This window comes from Ctenocephalides felis, unplaced genomic scaffold, assembly GCF_003426905.1.
Source record: "Ctenocephalides felis isolate EL2017-DRISC unplaced genomic scaffold, ASM342690v1 CF-g0.4_SCAFFOLD_00845, whole genome shotgun sequence".
NCBI classification, from domain to species: domain Eukaryota; kingdom Metazoa; phylum Arthropoda; class Insecta; order Siphonaptera; family Pulicidae; genus Ctenocephalides; species Ctenocephalides felis.
In genome coordinates this window covers 5792567-5802940 of record NW_020536999.1, presented here as the reverse complement: position 1 = coordinate 5802940, position 10374 = coordinate 5792567, and the positions used below count along the sequence as shown (strand labels likewise).

General features: G+C 27.2%; 2 protein-coding genes across 2 annotated transcripts in view; one reads left to right on the top strand and one right to left on the bottom strand.

The window, feature by feature from the left end:
• LOC113370319 (Krueppel-like factor 9) overlaps positions 1-10374 on the top strand; it is a 526951-nt gene that overhangs the window by 153174 nt on the left and 363403 nt on the right. The gene's annotated exons all lie outside the window — the stretch shown is intronic.
• Positions 1-10374, bottom strand: part of LOC113370373 (glycine-rich protein 5-like) — a 294863-nt gene that overhangs the window by 196351 nt on the left and 88138 nt on the right. The window lies entirely within an intron of this gene.

Genomic DNA, 10374 nt, shown 5'->3' with positions numbered 1-10374 from the left:
ATTTGTACATTTGTTGAATATAACCGAGTAATAAATTATTTAGTAAATATGTGACTTGTGCTCAGACTATTATTCAAAAATGCAATTTTGTAAGAGTATAACAAATGTACTTTTTTTAGTATAAATTTTGTTAAAACTATAGCGTTTGTTTTAGAATGTTGTAAATTTAATATATTATTCATCAATACTTATTTCAAATTTAAAAAATATAAAAATACGAGTTTCATTAGTTAGTAACAAGAAATTATTATTTTAGTAACCGCGTACTATAGTAACACTACATACTTTTGCATTTGTATTAATTTTGTATTAGAATATTAATATTTTGTATGAAGTCAAATATTGGATATGTTTTTAAAAAAATCTTAAAACATCTGGAAATAACTGCAGTACAAAAATATTGAATTTTAATTTAGTAAATATTTGTAAATTAAAATTAAATTTGACACTTGGATTTGGATGATTTGTCAAATTAGTTTCGAAATATTGTATAGGCTCTGAAGTTTGTACTAGATAGTTGTAAATTTAGTATGATATTCCACAATACTTGTTTTAAATATTAAAAATATAAACATAGTAAATATCTCAGTTAGTAGCTAGAAATTAATAATTTACTTGGCAAGTGTCTACATTTTTCTTCAAACGCTCTACATCCTGCACCTATATAAACTTTATATTAAAACAATAATTTTTTGTATGAAACCTAATATTGTATATATTTTTTAAAAAATCTATAGACCCTATAAAAAAATCTAAAAACAAAAAATATTAAATATTAAGCATAAAAACTATAAATTTTCAATAAATACTATGCGACAGTTCCAACAACTTTTTTTTCTGCATTTCTAGATTTTTAAAACCCTTAGTGCAAAGATTTTTTTACAATATTAGCATTTGTACTAGAACGCTGGAAATTTTATTTTATATTCTACAATACTTGTTTTAAATTTAAAAAATATAAAACTAATAGTTTTTGTAGGTAGTAACGAGAAATAAATAATTGAGTTAACAAGTGTCTGTTTCTTCAAACGCTTTATATATTTTGCACCTGTATGAACTTTATATTAAAACATTAATTTTTTGTATGAAACCTTATGTCGTATATATTTTTAAAACCCCATAAAATGAACCCCATAAAATAACTTAAGAACAAAAACCATTAAATTTTTAACATAAAAACTATAAATTTTGAATAAATACTATGCATCAGAACATTTTTTGTCTGCATTTTTTGAGTATCAAACCCTCAGTGCAAAGATTTTTTTTACAATATTAGCATTTGTACTAGAATGCTGAGAATTTTATATAATATTCTACAATACTTGTTTTAAATACTAAAAATATAAAACTAATAGTTGTAGGAAGTAACTAGAAAAAAATAATTTAGTTAGCAAATGTCTACATTTTTATTCAAACATTTTGCACCTGTATAAACCTTATATTAAAACATTAATTTTTTGTATGAAACCTTATGTTGCATATATTTTTAAAAAAAATCTGTAGACTCTATAAAATAGCTTTAGAACAAAATCTATTAGATTTTTAACAAAAAAAACTATAAATTTTGAATAAATATTATACGACGGTTTCAACAACTTTTTTGTCTGCATTTTTAGAGTATTAAAACCCTTAGTGCAAAGATTTTTTTTGCAATAACTAGAATGCTGAAAATTTAGTATGGTATTTTGCGAAACTTGCTTCAAATATAAAATTAAAAGATTTTGTAGGTAGTAACGAGTAATAAATAATTTGCTTAGCAAGTGCCTACATTTTTCTTCAATATTACTCTACATTCTACACTTATATAAAATTTATATTAAAACATTAATTTTTTGTATGAAACCTAATATTGTATATATTTTTAAAATAATCTATGAACCTTATAAAACAACTCTAGTCCCAAAAAATTAAAATTTTACCACAAAAACTATAAATTTACATTTTTTATATTTATATAATATGAAACATTTATTTCATATATTTACATGTCCAATTTTTGCAACAAATTTTCGTCCCCAGTTGCGATTTTCGCAAATTACCCCTAAACTAAAGACAAAAGATGATGAATATATATAATAATGAAAACAACAATTTCAATAGAATTTGATCTAATTGTCTGTTTCGTAGTAAATTGACATAGTATTCATAATTTTAATGAGTTTTGGCGTCGGCTATTAAAACTTTCCTAATGGGATGGCCGCAACTCCATTGTCGATTGTTATAAAAGACTTTTGAAATATTATAATTTGATATTTTGTACTCTGAAATAATTTATTGAGTTCATTAAAATAATTATTTTCATACTAAATTTTCAACATTCTGGTACAACCCTCATATTGTAAAAAATTCGTTGCACTAAGGGTGTAATACTTTAAAAATGCGGAGAAAAATGTTTTTCGGACCGTCGCATAGTATTTATTAAAAATTTATAGGTTTTATGTTTAAAATTTAATGTTTTTTGCACTAAAGTTATTTTATGGGGTCTATAGATTTTTTTAAAAATATATACCACATAAGATTTCATACAAAAAATTGATGTATTATATATAAAATTCACATGAAAATGTAGAGTGTTGTATTGCTAAAATTCAACAAATCAAATGCGAACACCTTGTTACTAAATAATTTATTTCTCCACACCAAAAACCAAAATCAGCATTTTTATATTTTTTAAATTTAAAACAAACATCTATTATTACCATGTAAATTTTTTACCATCCTACCACTTACGAATACCCAAATATAATTTTTTTCCCAAAAACAAATTCCAATACAATTTTCTTCTTTTCCAGGTAAGCACTAAAGAATTTTTGTTCTCGTCAAGATAGTGAGTACAAAATATTTATTTATTATTTTTTTACTGAACCTACAGCTATATAACATATTCTAATATTTATAGCTACATCATAGCTATCCTTCTATATCCTTTGTATAAAAGATTTATATCCTGGTAAAGGTAATATTTGATTTTAATAAATTTTTGTAAACGCGAACACAAAAGCATCGCTCTGAATACCGATGGAAGGAATAGTGGGAGAGCTGGTGGAAGAATTGTAAAGGATAAATGATTTTATATATTCAATTTTTTTTTTAAATTCTTACTTGAGTTGCATAAGTATTTACACTTTTAGACGGTTGTATTGATTTTTATATAATTAACTTTATTGTGTAAATGTTTATTTGTTAATTATATTATTTAATCAAATGTTTCATAAATTTTAAGAATCGCACATTTTGGACATCACACACATCTCACAAATTTTTCTTATCTCAGCAAATTTAATTACTTCGCAATTTTGCTTTTATTTTAGGTTAATTATATCCCACAATCTCACAGAATTTCATCATGATCCTCACAATTTTCATACATTTTCTACTTACATTTTACATTTGATCTCACACATTTTTGAACAATTCTAATATTTTACAAGTCTCACCTGACTCATATGAAATTTACATCTCACAGAATTTCACAAATTTCACAATCAAACTTTCAACAAATTTTATATATTTTATACATCTCACATGTCTAAATATTCTTAGCAATTTTCTTTATCAAAAAAAAGAACACTATTTTATCAAACCTCTAACAATTTTACAAATCTCACATTTCTCACAATTCAATTATATTTTGATTATGGTAATATTTAGGAGTAGGACACATGTATTTTATCTCAGAAATCCCATTTATTTTGTAATTATCACATTTACTTCAAATCTTACAAAATTTAACAAACCTCAAGACAGTTTATTAAGTTATTTTTCATTTTTCAAAATCTCACAAATATTTTTTAACTTATAATTAGAAATCTCACCAAATTTCAGCAATTTTATTAATTTTGTAGTTATTATATTAATTAAATTTTACAAATATTCATTATTTCAGCAATCATATTTATTTTAAATCTCGCATGATATAACAAATCTCACAGTCTCTTTAGATGTGAGATATTGCACATATCTCACAAATTTATATCCTAGCAATTTTATTAATTTTGAAATTATTATATTCATTTCAAATATCACAAATCTTTCTTATCTTACCAATTAAATTTTTATAAATCTCACAAAATTTGACAAATCTCACACTCACTTTTGATATGTATTACACATATCTCACACATTTTCATCTCAACAATTTCATTTATTTCGGAATTATTATATTTGAATAACGTTTATTTTAAATCTCATAGAATTTCACAGATCTCACAGTCGCCTTAGATGTGAGATTTTACACATATCTCACAAATGTTATTCATTTTAAAATTATCCCTTTTATTTCAAATGACACAATTTTTTCTTGTCTTAGTAAACTTATTTATTTTATGACATCTCACAAATATTGTGCGATTTCAACAAATCCGTCTTATCGCAAAGAAATTCACTCACTTTTTTTAAAATAACACTTTTATTAAGTAACAATCTTAACTCTTACACTTCACAGATTTAAATAAATTTCACAAATCTCACCTATCTCACAAATTGCACACATCTCAAAAATATGTGTTATCTCATCAAATTTGTATACTATATTTCATACTAATCAATAAAATAATTTATACACATATATTTCATAAATCTTATCTCATACATCATACAGACTTGGACAAATCTCACAAATCTCACTTATCTCACAAATAGCACACATCTCACATATTTTACTTATCTCAGCAAATTTACTTATTTTTGTAAATTACCTATATTATATAACAATTTTATGTCATACATATCATAGACTTTGATGAATCTCACTTATATCACAAAATGCACATATCTCACAAATCTGGTTTATCTCAGCAAATTTACTTATTTTTGTAAATCACTTATATTCAATAACAATTTTATCTCATACATCTTACAGTTTTGAACAAATCTCGCAAATAGCACACATCTCACAAATATGTTATCTCAGCAAATTTACTCATTTTTGTGAGTTTTATACATAACAACCTCATCGTATACATTAAGACCAACCCACAACATATCTCACAAATCTCACAGATCTTACAGATCTCACTTATCTCACATATAGCACATATCCCACAAATCTATGCTTTCTTTATTTAGTAACAATTTCATCTCAAGTATCTCACAGACTTGAGTAAATCTCACATATCTCACAATTAGCACATATCTCACAAATCTGGTTTATCTCAGCAAGTTTTCTCATTTTTGTAAATCACCTATATTTCATAACAATTTTATCTCATGCACTTCAAAGATTTGTCCAAAATCTCACAATTTTTTTGTATCTCACTCATCTCACTAATTATATATCAGCAATTTTTTTTTTTTTTAAATCATATTCTCTTAATATTGATAATATATCTTAATATTTGATGAATAAACAACCAAAATGCATTTTAAGACTTTGTATTTTGTTCTCACAATTTTTTTTTTATATCAGAGGCTATTTATTAGAGCAAGTATAATTTCTAATTTCCCAGCTCCCTGTCTATGAAGCTCGCTCTCCGAGCCGAGAGAAGAGAGCTCTATGGATTTTGATTATCGGAAGAAAAATGCATTTCATGTCCAAAACAGATTACCTGCGGCTTTGATACCGAGATTTCCCATAAAATCATAAAATCCATGAAAGGGGAAGCGATATTAAAAATCTTTCAGGAAAATAATATTACATAAGATACACCATAAAATAGAAAAATATATAAAAAAAATAAAAAATTGCAAGAACAAAATATTTTGTTATAAATATTTTATCTTGACTGTATTTTAAATTGTGTATCCTAGGCACTTGACTGTTCTGTTTTTATTTCCAAATTCCTGTAACGATTTTCGCAATTTGCATAAACACATCTACGAGAAAAAAGGATTTAAAAGTTACTTCGGGCGTAAAAAAAACGCTGACAAGGTTTATTGCTGAGACACTTCTTCGTTAGACCGAGCGCTAGTGAAAAAATTGTGAAAAACCTTTAATTTACTAAAGTATTTATATCAGTTTTTATTTTTTCTTACGGACACTCAAAGTAATTGTTCAAAAAAAATTATTAAAAAATATTTATGTTTTAAGTTCTGAACATTTCCGGCTTAGTTTAGGAAATAGGTGTGTGTATGTGCTACGGTATGTGTGTGCGGATACAATCTTTAATTGTCGATTGCAGGGGAACGCGTTAACGGATTTGAATGATTCAAAAAACATTCGATTTGTATTGATGGAGAGCTTTGTTGATTAAATTTTAGCAAAGGCAGGTCTGGACGTTTTGAAGATACGGAGCAAAAAGTCTAGAAACCAGAAATTCGGTTTTTTGAGAAATTGTAAAAAACTTTAATTTAATTTGAAATTTACAAGAGGGTAGTAGGGTCAGTTAGAGGAATTGCCAAAAAATTCATTTGTGAAATATTTACGTTTCAATTTCTGAACATTTCGGCTTAGTTTAGAAAATAGGTGTGTGTATGTGCAACGGTATGTGTGTGCGGATACAATCTTAAATTGTCGATTGCGGGAGAACGGATTAACGGATTTCAATGATTCAAAAAACATTCGATTCGTATTGATGAGGATCTTTGCTGATTAAAATTTGCCGAATGCAGGTCTAGACATTTCGGAGACACGGAGCAAAAAGTGTAGAAACTAGCAATTCGGTCTTGGGAGAAATTGTAAAAAATCTTTAATTTAATTTGAAATTTACAAGAGAGTAGTAGGGCCAGTTAGAGCAATTGCCAAAAAAATTCGAAAACAAAATATTTACGTTTCAATTTCTGAACATGTCGGCTTAGTTTAGAAAATAGGTGTGTGTATGTGTTTTGGTACGTATGTGCGGATACAATCTTAAAATGTCGATTGCATGCGAACGGATTAACGGATTTGAATGATTCAAAAAATATTGGATCTGTATTGATGAGGAGCTTTGCTGATGAGTTTTTGGCACAGGCAGTTTCGGACGTTTCGGAGATATGGAGCAAAATCTCTAGATAATGTCAATGCAGTTAGAAAATTAGTGCATGTATGTGCTTCGGTATATATGTGCGGATACAATCTTCATTTGTCGATTGTGGGCGAACGAATGAACGGATTTGAATAATTCAAAAAACATTCGATTCCTCTTGATAAGGACACTTGCTGATGAGGTCCGGACATTTTCGAGATACGGAGCAAAAAGTGTAGAAACTGGCAATGCGGTTTTAGAGAGAACGGAATGTCTGATTTGAATCATTTAAAACACATTATACTTGTATTGATGGAGTGAAAAACTGGTTAGATTTTTGAAAGGCAGGTTTAGCGGTTTTGGAAGTATAGAGAAAAAACTACAACAAAAATTATGTGTGGTCGAAATGATCATCACAAATCAACACGTTGACTTAGTAATTGAATGAATTTTTTTCTAATTTTTTTTTATTTATATTGAGATTTTTCTTACTATTTTTACCCCAGCTCTCCGTCTATCCACTGCATAGATATAAAGACACTCTCTTACGACTGACGCTAGAAAAAAGCTAAATCGACTGTTTTTGTATCGTATTTGCGTTTTTTTCGTTTGTTTTGTGGATTTATTGTACACCACAGATTTATAGCTATTACAGATACTTTTTGCCATCGTATAAACCAGTTGTACTATATATAGTACTGCAGTTTTGTTCATAATGCGCTTATTTAGTATATAGTGCGTTTTTATAGTATAACTCTTGTAACTTTTGAACCGTTTATTTGAGGCAAACCAAATATTTTGCAAAATTCGTATAAAATTTAATTGTCTATAATTTTGTTTAATACTATAGTATCTTAAAACAACTCCCTATACTTTAAAATAGCTTTCAAACAATCTAAACCAGTGTTTCTTTCTCCCTAATGAATTATATTACTGTTTCCCCCAATTCAATAAGTATAAATCAAACTGGGAAAGTAAAAAGAAAAAAAACTTTTTCGTTTTAAAAAGGATGAGAAAGGATGTCTCAATAAGCAAACGAGACACAAAAAAACTTTTTTTATTAGAAAATAAATCCTCGGACGATCCGAAGGATATTTATGACGAGAGTTCTTCGTGACAGGGTTCAGGAATTTGTAGCAATTATTTTGAATTATTGATTTTTTGTACATATATTGTGAGAAAGTTGTGGATTGTAAGTATACAGTAAAATAATAGATATATTTAGGTGTAAGGTATTGGAATTATAGGTTTGTGTGTTAATGCGTGTGGCCTGAGGAGCTTGTTAAACTTTAACATTTTTCTTAAAGGGCTCGACAATGTGTTGCTATTTTTGTCAGTTATTGATTTTTTGCAAAATATTTTGTGTGAGCGCTAGGAATTTTGAGTATGCAGTATTATACTAAGCATACTTATGTATAATAAGTTACAATTATAGCATCATATATTTTGAATTGTGCCCTGAGGAGCTCATGAAACTGAACAATTCATTTTGAGAGTTCTGAACTATTGCGGATTATTGATTTTTGTGCAAATATTTTGTAAGGCAGCTAGGAATTTTAAATATGCAGAATTATACTAGATATACTTATGTATAATATGTAATAATTATAGCATCATATATTTTGAATTGTGCCCTAAGGAGCTCATGAAATCTTACAATTTGCTTTGAGGGGTTCAGAATTTTGTAACATTTATTGTGGATTATTGATTTTTTTCCAAATATTTAGTGAGGTGGCTATGAATTTTGAATATGCAGTATTATACTAGAGGTACCTATGTATGATATGTTACAATTATAGCATCATATATTTTGAATTGTGCCCTGAGGAACTCATGGAACCTTAGAATTTGTTTTATGGTATTTGAAATTTCCTGGCAATTATTTAAGATTATTGATGATTTGAAAATATTTTTTGAGGCAGCTATAAATTTTGAGTAAACAAGTTTATACTAGAAATACTCGTGAGTAGTATATTAAATTTAGAACATTAAAGAACAAAAATTGTGCTATGACAAGCTCATCAAACTTTAACATCCGATATGATGACTCCTGAAATTCGTCGCTAATATTGTGAGCTACCAATATTTTTTCAATTATTTAGTGAGAGAGCTATAAATTTTAAAAATGCAAAATCATACTAGATCTAGTAGAGTATACTATACTAGATTTATAGCAACTTTTGTATCACGAGGAGCCCAAGAAACCTAAAAATTTAACTTCAAAGGTTCAAAAATTGGTTGCACTTTTGATGATCTGTTGATTTTACACAAATATTTAGTTATGGAGCTATAAATTTTGAGTATACAGCTTTATGCTAGATATACCAAATTATAGTATATTGAATTTAGAGCATTGTAGGATGAATATTGTGCCCTGACCAGCTCATCAAACTTTAATATTCATTATGATGACTCCTAATATATCTTGCTATTATTGTGAGCTATAAATATTTAGTGCGAGAGCTTTAAGTTGTGAGGATGCAAGTTCATAACAGATATACTAAAGTATAGTATATTAAATTAGGAGCAAGGTAGGATGAATAATGTGCCCTGACAAGCTCATCAAACTTCAACATCATTTATGATGACTCCTAATTTCAGTTGCTATTATTGTGAGCTATAAATTTTACACAAATATTTAGTGAGGGCGCTATAAATTTTGAGTATTCAGCTTTATACTAGACATACGAAAGTGTACAATATTAAATTTTGAGTATTACAGCACAAATATTGTGCACTGAAAAGCCAATCTAATTACAAATTTCATTATCAAGGGTTCAGAAATTTGTTGCACTTGGTGTGAATTATTGGTTAAATTTTTGAGTTTTTAGAATATTAAATTATTGAGTCTTACAATGATAAGTTATTCAATTTTAAATTTAAAAATTCTTAAGTCCGCTATTTTAATTTGTAAAGTACAAGAATTTAAAGGTGTAAGACTCAAGAATTTAAGATTACTTTATTCCAAAATTTCGAATCGGAATTTTAAATTCTTAAGTGTTAATGTAAAAATTATCGGTACCTAATCTTTAGCTTCAAAATTGTAAGTTTGTGAATCATGAATTTATTTTCAAACTTGGTATTTTCTTTCGTTAGAGAACTTAAACAAAAAAACAATATTAACCAAAATATTCTTTACCTTATAAGCTCTCCCACTAATTTTATATGACACACTTTTCCCTGTTAAACGATAACTGAATTTCCACGAAGAAAAGAAAAACACAAAAGATAAAAAATAAAAACTTCTAAATTTATGTGAATATAAATGACAGAAATCTGTTTTATGCGTAAACTTCGTCGACATACGTCGGAGATAATGACGTTTTTGTTGGATATAAAAAAGTTTTGAAGAATAATAAATCAGAAAAAGCGACGAGGTGATTTCTGCCATGATTGAATCGGAAACAAAGTAATATAAATATATGTTGGTAATAAAATTTTATTTTGCCCTCAGCGCTCGGTCTAATTCCCTAATACACAATTTCTGTAA